The following is a 9,919-nucleotide window of genomic DNA, read 5'->3' on the forward strand; positions in this document are numbered from 1 at the left end:
CAGTGCTTTCAGTATTGGGACATATCACTATGCATCAAATTAATTAATTTTCATCTGTAGCAGCCATACATAGGTCCTCCATTGTGGGAGATACAAACAGCTCGTATAACCGGTTTCTAACTCCTCGTTTGCCAGGTACTATTAGAGGTATTTGAAAACTTAAAGAGTAACATCTTCAGTATAGCTGTGAATGACGGCACGACACAGTTCTGGAGGTTCCCGAGAAAGCGTTTGCTTTCCTGATTCAAGCATCCTCTCTTTTGGTTTATTTCTTCTCGATGGATGCTACGGTGGGACAATGACAGGGCCTGGACTTAGACACTGACATTCGCCAGAGACTGAACCAACATCTGGAACAGTCGACCTCCAGCCTTCTTGTTACATGAGAACCATAAACCTCTGTGTGTTTTACTTATGGCGTGTTAGCATTTCAGTTACTTGCAGCCTTTTCTGCGGCTCTTCTGACTCCCTGCCCTCTGCATACCCTTTCTCAGTATTGCAGAGTGGCAGGTCAGGAAAACACGTGTAAAGATTTTTGTGATTTTTTTCATCCACATGTTGAGCATGCTATGCTGAGCATAGGGGAGGGTCTGTGGTACTTTCCAGCCTGAGCCACGGTCCCTGGCCTCCCCTGGGTGGCCAGACTGTGCAGACCTGTCAGGTGTCCAGGACTGGTGGGCCACAAGCTCATTCATTGTGAGAAGCTGGGCACTGAGTGCGCCGATCGTGTGCTTCCCTCCCTGGTGACGCTGACGCTATAGAATCTCTGCCTGTGCTGCGGGCAGGGCTTCTGGGGAGAGGGTGTCCTCAGTCTCCCTGCCAGCTCCAGGGAGTCTGGTTTGGTGCTCTCCCAGAATGCAGGAGCTTTTCAGTTAGTTTCTGGATTTCTCACAGAATTTGTCTTTGAAGTTTTGCTGAATTTGTGTGTTGCAGCAGAGTGGGGAGGGTAGTAAGGAGGGTCCAGGGTTTCTTACTCTATCAAATTGCTGATGTCACTCATTTGTGAAAGTATTTTCTCATTCAACGTAAAAATCTGTCAAATGAAAACCGGATGACCTTCGGTTCCAACCTGATCCTCTGACAGCTGATGGCACACTTCCCCTTCACACCATGGCTTTGTTGCAAGAATTTTCTGTGACTTCAGTGGTTTTGATCTTTAATGTATGTTCCATTGCTTAAATATTTCTAATGTGTGATTTGACATTCCCTTCCTGTCTTTACAAAGTCACTATGTACCACATGGGTTCAAGTCTGAGACTTCAAATGTCATTTAGGAATATTCTTAGGTATCTAGGAAATATTTACCAAAAAATCATTTTTTACACATATAAATGTATTTAATCTAATGATAGTACAAGTTTACAAAAACCCCACATATAAATGACCAGATCCTGACAGCTTGAAATCTAGCAAGGCTTAGCATCATTGTTGCTAATTGCTGCCATTGCAAATTAATGGAAGCCTTTGAATCTCTTGACAGTGGTTATGCAACTTCCTACAGATAGGAAACTGGAGGCAGAACATAACAGATGCCATCATTAATATGCAGCTGCATAGGCTTCAAAGCTCTGAGTTTTCTGAGTCTTTCCCTACCTCATTATATGTCTCATTGCCGAAATAGATCAATGAGTCTTCCATCTAAGAAACAATGGAATGGTCCAGTTTAAACAGGTCTTATCCCTTTCTACTAAAACTTGAAGATATATTCTCTTAGAAAATATTCTCATTTTCATGAAAAATATTCTTATTTTTCAATAAGAAAACTTCTTATTTTCAAACATTCTTATTTCAATATTTCACGAAAATATTCTTATTTTCATAAATGCTTATTTTCAGCATTTATTATTACGAATTTCAGAGCTAGAATTATTTTATTTTTTCATTCTTGCTTCAATTGCAGGGGTACTTATAAATCTGAGTTTGTATGGAAGAATTGATCTGGTTATTCTTTCATTTAAATCATCAGTGTTTCAAGTGTTTGCAGAAAGAGATTGGGTGCATCATATAGAATTTGTTTTAAATAACCCAAAAAAATTAATACAGTGGAATTTCTAAGGAAGGTGAATTTTAAGTAGCCATTTAAAATATGAATGTATACACGTGTGTATGTTTGTATATGCGTGTATACACAAAAATATATGTGCATGTATGTGTGGATGAACACCCATCCACAGACATGTGTATGTATGTGCACGTCCATAAACTTATACATATATACACACACATAAAAAACAAAGATACATAGGACTAAGCAAATGAGTGGTAGTAAGTTGATATTTTTCCTGTTCCATATTTAGCTGGGACCCAGATTCCAAGTAGTACTTACAAATTTAAATTGAGATGTTAAACTATCTAAGGGGCACCTGCAGAAAGAGAGGACTTTGTCTGTTTTCATGAACTACAGGGCGTTTTTTTTTTTCTGACCAACTTCCCCACAAACAACTAAAGGCCAAAAAAATACCCAGGAAGACTTATAGGACTAGTAAGGTGGCAACAACCTAAGTTTACCAATAATGCTGGAGCAGGAAAAAGCCCCCAAAGCAGTCTCTCCTGACTTCTGTTTTGTCCACACCCCATATTCCAGTCTGTCTCGGCATCATTTTGGGTCTTTCAAATATCAAGACCCCTACCATTTATGATTGACATCTTCTGTTGTCTCTCTCATCAGAACCAGCATCACCATTTTCCTTGATTGTCGCCATAGTTTGTTAACGTGCCATGCACCCTCCATTCCAAGCTGCTTTAGCATAGCAGCCAAAGTCGGCCTTTACAGAATTAGTCAATCATGCTACTTCCTTCTTAAAATCTTACAGTGGCTTTTCATTTTCTCAGGTAACATTTGCAATTAATTTAATACCCCTGCATGATGTGATTGCATGTCCTCTCTTACTGTAATTGTTCTATTTTCTTGTTGTCATATCGTCCCATTCAACTTCTATTCCAGCCTCACTGGCTTCATTTATCTTACTAATGTTACTTAATTTCCTTTAAAAGATTTCCCTCCGACATACTGTTCTCATGGCTTTTGTATCATTTGTATCCTTTTCCAAGAATGCTTTCCCCACCCGGTTGACATAAGGCTCACTGCTTCTCCTCTTTCAAGCTTTGGGAAAGATTACCCTCTGCATATGTCTCCTCCCTTCATGTTCTCAGCACAATTCTGTATTCTGCTGTATTTGCATATGAAACTTTTCACTTTTAGCATTATATAATATTATTTATTGTACTTACTGCCTCGCTCGATTGTACATTCCGTGAGAGTAGGGGAGTTCTGTTTTGTTCAGTAATATATCCCCGTTCTTGTCAGAATCAGAATGAGAAGAATTAGTGAGTAATGCCAACACTTAAGTGATTGATGGAGGAGATGGTGACTGCAAAAGACATGAAAAGAATGACCGGAAAACATTAATATTACTAAGAATACAAAGACAATGCTGCAGGTCTGTTAATTAAAACTTGATAAGCGCAGCAAGGTGATTTGGGAAAATATTAATGAGAACTATGTCAGTGGAGATTAGGGGATTAAAGTTAAATGGAAATATCTTGATAAGTTGTTTGAAATTTTAATTTAGGGAACTCAAGCATCTTTAAATGTTGATGGACAGAATGTGGAGAGAGGGAGGGCGTAAATGAGGGAGGGAGAGAGAGATACAGAGAGAGAAAGAAAAATAATATGAAAACCTAAGAGAAAACTAAATGATAAGCATGGAAGGTGAGATCTCTGAGAACCTGGTAGGTGAGATCAGCAGTGAGGGTTGAAGACAAACTGAGAAACACATCTTTCACGATAACAAGAAGGAAGAAAAAACACATGTACCGATACCAGAATGTTAGGAGGGAATTTGAGAGATTGTTTCTGTTATCTCTAAATACTAGTGTAAGTAAGACAGGGTACTATTTTTAGTACAAGACGTGAACTAATGCAATTAGATATTTTAGAAGAGCAGGACATTTAAATAGACAACACGAGAAAAATAGTGTTGCAGTATATGGCATTTATACTGTGTACTGGATCTTGAGCTACAAATGTACGTAGAAATAATGTCAAATAACTCCTGTGACAACCTGATGAGTAGCTACTCTTATTCCATTTCCAGAAGAAATTTAAGATAAGTGATTTACCATATGTCACACAGTTAATAACCAATTTCACCAGTATTTATGCCTAGATGGTCACATTCCAGAATCCATGCGTTTAACGGCTTAAACTGACAGACTTTACAATGGAAGAAATAACTGATTGGGGAAACAGATGGCAATATAGGGATGTGTTTTAGACATAGTTGGAGTTCCCACTTCTTGTTGGCTTCACTCAGCAACATGGCACGATTTTCTTTAGAGGACTCAGCATCCTGGATGCAGGTGCGTAGGCTGGCATTTGAATTGGTTCAGTGCTGCAGCTGAGTTGAGTTGAGTTTCCTTTTGTGTATGGGGTGAGGAGGAGGGGAAGAAAAAGTCTTTATTGGTAGACGGGTTACAATGAAATAGAGTGACGGTTTGTTGGGGAATGAAAACTCAGGCAGGCTCGCATCGCGATCTCCACTCTGGCCTCGAGCGCTGGTTTCTGCCTTCTTGCTGAACACATTGGCTGATGAGGCTGTGGAGGGTCCCCGAGGCCTCCTGGAGCCCCTGGAGGCCCCTGCCTTTCTGCCCAGTAGTGAAGTCGCAATCTTGGTAAGAAGGCGTGATTGGGAAGTTGGAGGTCTCTACTCTTGAGTCTTGTAACAAGATATAATCAAAATGCTCGAAAGTCTTGCCCAATTTTCTCATAATTATCAGTGGCATAATTTATTTATCCTACTTATGCCGATCATTGTAAGAAATCAATATTCTCCTGCTGGAATGTGGTATTCAGTACATTTTCCATTTTGTTTTCCTAAATAGAGCTAGTATATATTTTAAAACAATTTTATAAAGGGAACAGTATCAAAATATGAACTTAAAATGTCTCGTGTACAGCTGTTCAGGGATGAATACCAAAGTCTGTCTTAAAATTGGGGGAGCCTAAATTGTATTATTGTTGAGATTGTGGGGCATCTCACTTGGGCAGAGGCAAGAACTGCCGTGTCTCTGATGGGCAAAGTCAAAATGAGCTTTGACTGTCTGTCAGCTCCTATATGAGCACTTACTCGGTGACTCAGGATTCTGCGTCCAATGACACAGGCGATCTTACTTTGATTGGAGTGGATGTTGCGGTACAATCTAGCCTAGTGGGCCTCTTCCCTCCACGACAACCTAAGCATGGTCTTACAAGCTCACCAGCACGGGTCTGATCCATGATCAGCAGACACCCAAGTAACTGTGGAATTGAGGACTTACTTTTCATCATTATTGTAAAACCAGATGTCAGAGACACATTTAAAGTGATTTTAGGATCAAAGCACATACTTTCTGGACTAAATATCAGAGTTCATTTTCTGACAAGCACAACTGTGCTTTCGATCATAATAGGGCAGAACTTTTAAAATTGGGCCTCTCTGAGATTTTTCTGGCACCCATAGTGATTTTAGGAATAATTGGAGCTAAATTTTTCTTCCTGACAAGAACTGGTTTTGTGTGAGAGACGAATTCTTATCTTGATTTATAGAACTGAAAAATATGTATCTCATTAATCAATGGGAGGGACTGATTATACAGGGGTATTAAAAATTCTAGCTACTCATCAACTCTGTATGAGAACCCAGAGTCTGTAATCATGGAATGCTAGTGCTGAAACCTGGAGGGAGTTTTCTCCCTTTTGTCAAAAGCCAGGTTCTCATGCTTCCATCCTACCCTAGTGTCTGCCAGAAGGACCACAGAGAGAAACTACCTGAGGATGTATATCCTGTCAATCGTATATAGTCACACACAGGGGACTCTACAGTACAAACCAAATAAAAACTACCGAGACAAATCAATCAAAATCGTAATAAACTCAAACAAAAATCAAGAGATTGGAAACAATGTATTTGTAGTACATGCAACAAATAAAGCTTTAACATTAATATTAATATTAATAATAATAACAGTAATAACCTGCAAAGTGCTCTCACAAACTGATGAAAAACACACAAATGAATCAAAAGGAAAGTAGATAAATTACATGAATAGGAAATTCACTAAAGTTTAGGTCCCTACTTGTAGAGAAGTTCGAATGATAAGTTTATGTAAAAGTAGATATTAAAAATAATTAAAGGTAATGGTATTGATTCATTGGAATATATAAAAAATAATTTTTTACATTGCTGTGTTAAAGATTAATTATTGCAGTTTATTTAAATGTAATACAGGAGTATGTATTTAAATAAAAAAATCTTAATCAGCAGTTCTCATATAAACTGTAGGAGCATTATATAAAGACAGGCATATAACTGTTTTATTTCAGCCCAAATAAAAACTGAAACTGAATTAAGGGACCATTATATATATATACACACACAATGGAATATTATGAAGGAAGTAAAATGAATGAATTAAAACTGTAATCTTGTTTTGGAGGGATTTCTCTTACATGTTTCCCTAAAAATAAGACCTAACTAGAAAATAAGTCCTAGCATGATTTTTTAGGATGATATCCCTGGAACGTAAACCCTAATGTGTCTTTTGGAGCGAAAATTAGTATAAGACCTGGTCTTATTTTTGGGGAAACGTGATATGTACTTATAATTGAGAAAAGCAGGATTCACAACTGAACATAATGTGACTGTTTTTATAAAACATGACAAAAATGTGTGTGTGTGTGTGTGTGTGTGTGTGTGTGTGAAAGAACACACAGTTATGTAAGCTGGAAGAAAGTTACGGGAGGATCTACACCTTGTTGACATTGGTTACCTGTGGTAAAGATAGTGGTACAGTAGAGGGACAAGAGAAGAAAGGTAGACTGTGGGTAAAATAAAATAAAGATGTTTGTGATTACAAAAAGCATCCCATAAAATATCCCATTTAAACAAAAGTGTCCGTTAAAAGACATTTGTTCAGGGTTACCTTTTCTAGGTGGTAACCCCACTTTCTCTCTTGTACTTTCATGGGATGAAGCCTGTCTCTGCTTCTCTTTTCTGCTGCATTCCGGATTTCTGCCCTTGATCTCCTCAGCCAAATACCCCTCCTGAAAAACTTGAAGCATATTTTCAATTCATGGTAGGATAGTTTTCTAACACAAAATTTAATTTGTAGACTTGTATGTCTGCATTCAGCATAAATGTCCACATTTCTCTTTTTCATATTCTTGTATACACAGCAAGTGAACGACATTTCAGGAGGTCGTTGATTTTTATTGCAAGGTTTTTTAAATGGTGTTAAGAAAGTAAAATTGTGCAATGAAGTAAATCCAAGAGTCTCCTTTACAAGTTTTTTGTTCTTTTAATAAGCATTTTGTCATTGTTTTCAACTTCTAATACAAAGATGTTTTTAAAAATCCCATTGTTCTACAAAAGACAGCCATTGCATTTCTTCAGAAGAAACACTAATAGCCTCTAAGTCCTTTACAAAATAATTTGGCTTTATTCCAAAACAGGTAGGATTTTTCCAGTGATATAAAGATGGATATGAACTTTGAACCTCAGTTTTTTTTCATATGGGTAACTTAACTGGAACAATCACAATATCATAATTTGAATCCCAGGGTATCATGGCAGCATGGGTGTGTATAGTCTTCTACAGAAAGTTCTAGAGGTTGTCTCTGTAGTGATGAAATGAGATAGTGCATCACCACAGCACATTTATCACGTTATAGAGTCTGGCCCATCTAGAGCAGATTTTAATCCTGGAGCATGATTGTATTAGCCATGCCACATACACACACATCTATAAAGCCAATATATCAATGTGTTTATTTAGAATGAAAAACAAAACTGCCTTTTTTTTTAATTTAAGTTTATTGGGGTGACAATTATTAGCAGTTACATAGATTTCAGGTATACAATTCTGCAATACATCATCTATATATCACATTGTGTGTTCACCACCCAGAGTCAGTTCTCTTTCCATCACCATATATTTGATCCCCTTTACCCTCATCTCCCACCCCTCTCCCCCGCTTACCCTCTGGTAACCACTAAACTGTTATCTGTGTCTATGAGTTTTGTTTCTTCATTTGTTTGTCTTGTTCTTTTGTTGTTTTCAGTTTTATATGCCACATATCAGTGCAATCATATGGTTCTCAGCTTCTTCTATCTGACTTATTTCGCCTAGCATAGTGATCTCAAGATCCATGCATGTCGTCGCAAATGGTACTATTTCATCTTATCTTATGGCCGAGTAGTATTCCATTGTGTATATACACAATGCAAATCTTCCTTTTAAACTAGAGTATTTAAGTTCATATTTGTGCTAATCTTTGTCTATCTGTGTACTTACAGGGTGAAGGTAAAAATAAGCTATTCATTTAATTAAAACAATTGTAGGACTGTAGTACTTAAAGGTCACACGACAGATTGTCTCCTTGCATGCAGATATATTTTCAAATAAAATTTTTGCAGAATGAAAAATAGTCTAGAAGTCAAATGACAATGAGAACGATTTCTTGACAGATTTATAATAAGAGAAATTTAGATGAGTTGGCTGTGTCCTGGGTGTAGCAATCCAGGACAAAACAGGGCCTGTGATACTGTCCTTGGTCCCTGCTGAGAAGGATGCTGACTCTGACCAAACTCTCACCGCGTGGAATTGCGGCCCTCAGGAAAATATTAATATGAACAAGTCCTAACCGCCATTACCTGGGAATGTGACCTTATTTGGAAATAGGGTTTTTGGAGATGTAATCAAGTTAAAATGAGGTCAGACTGCTTTAGAATGGTCCTTAATCCAGTGACTGGTGTCCTTAGAAGACCTTGTGAAGACGCAGAGATACAAACAGGAAGAAGGCTGTGACAGCGGAGGCAGAGGTTGGAATGATGCATTTACAAGGCTGGGGACACCAAGGTTGCTAGCAACCACGAGAAGCTGGGAAAGACTCCTTTAGAGCCTCTAGAGGGAGGTGGCCCTGCCAGCATCGTAACTTTACAGAGCGTGAGTTTCTGTCGTTTCAAACCACCCAGCTGTGGTTATTTGTTTCAGCACCCCGAGGAAACTAATACACTTTCCTTGGCTTTTATAACAAAAAGTAAACTCTGATGTGGCTGTGATATTGCCTTTTACAATAGTCAATGGATCCGTTTCTTCTAGTCATAGGGTTATGGAAGAGAAAGTTTCATAACGCAGACCCTGTAACTAGACAGTGCTATACACTTTGACAATTACTGTTGGAGAAATGGACTCCTTAGATGTGATACCCTAGGACCACATTTCTCAATTCATGCTATGGGATTTTTGCAAAGTTTTTGTTTAGTATTCTATATTCAAGAATTTACTTTTTCAATACTTGATAAAAACTGCATTTGTCTGAAAATTCTTTTGTGTTATTTAAGATTGGCTCATTTGTTGTAATGATGTTGATCAAATGTCTGACCTGAAGTGAGCGTGTAGACCAGGGGTGTCCAAACTGCGGCCCGCAATCCACTTTTTCTTGGCCCACAGCAAATTCCAAAAATATATTTAGTTTACTTAGATAAACCAGGTGAAGCAATACGTACTTCACCTCGAGTGAGTTGTCCGGCTGTTTGTGTATTTTACCACATATGGCCTTTGGTGAAAAACGTTGAAAAAAGTTTGGACACCCCTGGTGTAGACAAATCTAACACTGAAGAAAAACGAAAAAAGGAAAAAGAAGGTTAGCTCATTTGTAACTCTAATGAGGACAACATTTACTAACCAATGTTACAAACAATATTTTTGCTAAAGATGCTTGAACTAGATGGGTGATTGAAACAGATAAGGTTCAAACTCTGGTGGTTTCCATTTTAATATGGAGAAACAGACAGTAAACAACAACCAAGAAAAAGACAACAGCAAAAAAGCAGATGAAAAGGAATAATGGGATGTGTGAAAAAGAGCATTGGAGAGG

General features: G+C 38.0%; 1 non-coding gene across 1 annotated transcript; it reads left to right on the plus strand.

Moving 5' to 3' along the window:
• The first annotated feature begins 9,396 nt into the window (after positions 1-9,396).
• LOC117012030 (small nucleolar RNA SNORD78) lies at positions 9,397-9,457 on the plus strand. The gene has a single exon (XR_004421107.1). It is a non-coding gene; the product is annotated as a small nucleolar RNA SNORD78 (small nucleolar RNA).
• The last annotated feature ends 462 nt before the right edge of the window (positions 9,458-9,919 follow it).

The sequence above is a fragment of the Rhinolophus ferrumequinum genome, chromosome 19 (assembly GCF_004115265.2).
Source record: "Rhinolophus ferrumequinum isolate MPI-CBG mRhiFer1 chromosome 19, mRhiFer1_v1.p, whole genome shotgun sequence".
Taxonomy (NCBI): Eukaryota; Metazoa; Chordata; class Mammalia; order Chiroptera; family Rhinolophidae; genus Rhinolophus; species Rhinolophus ferrumequinum.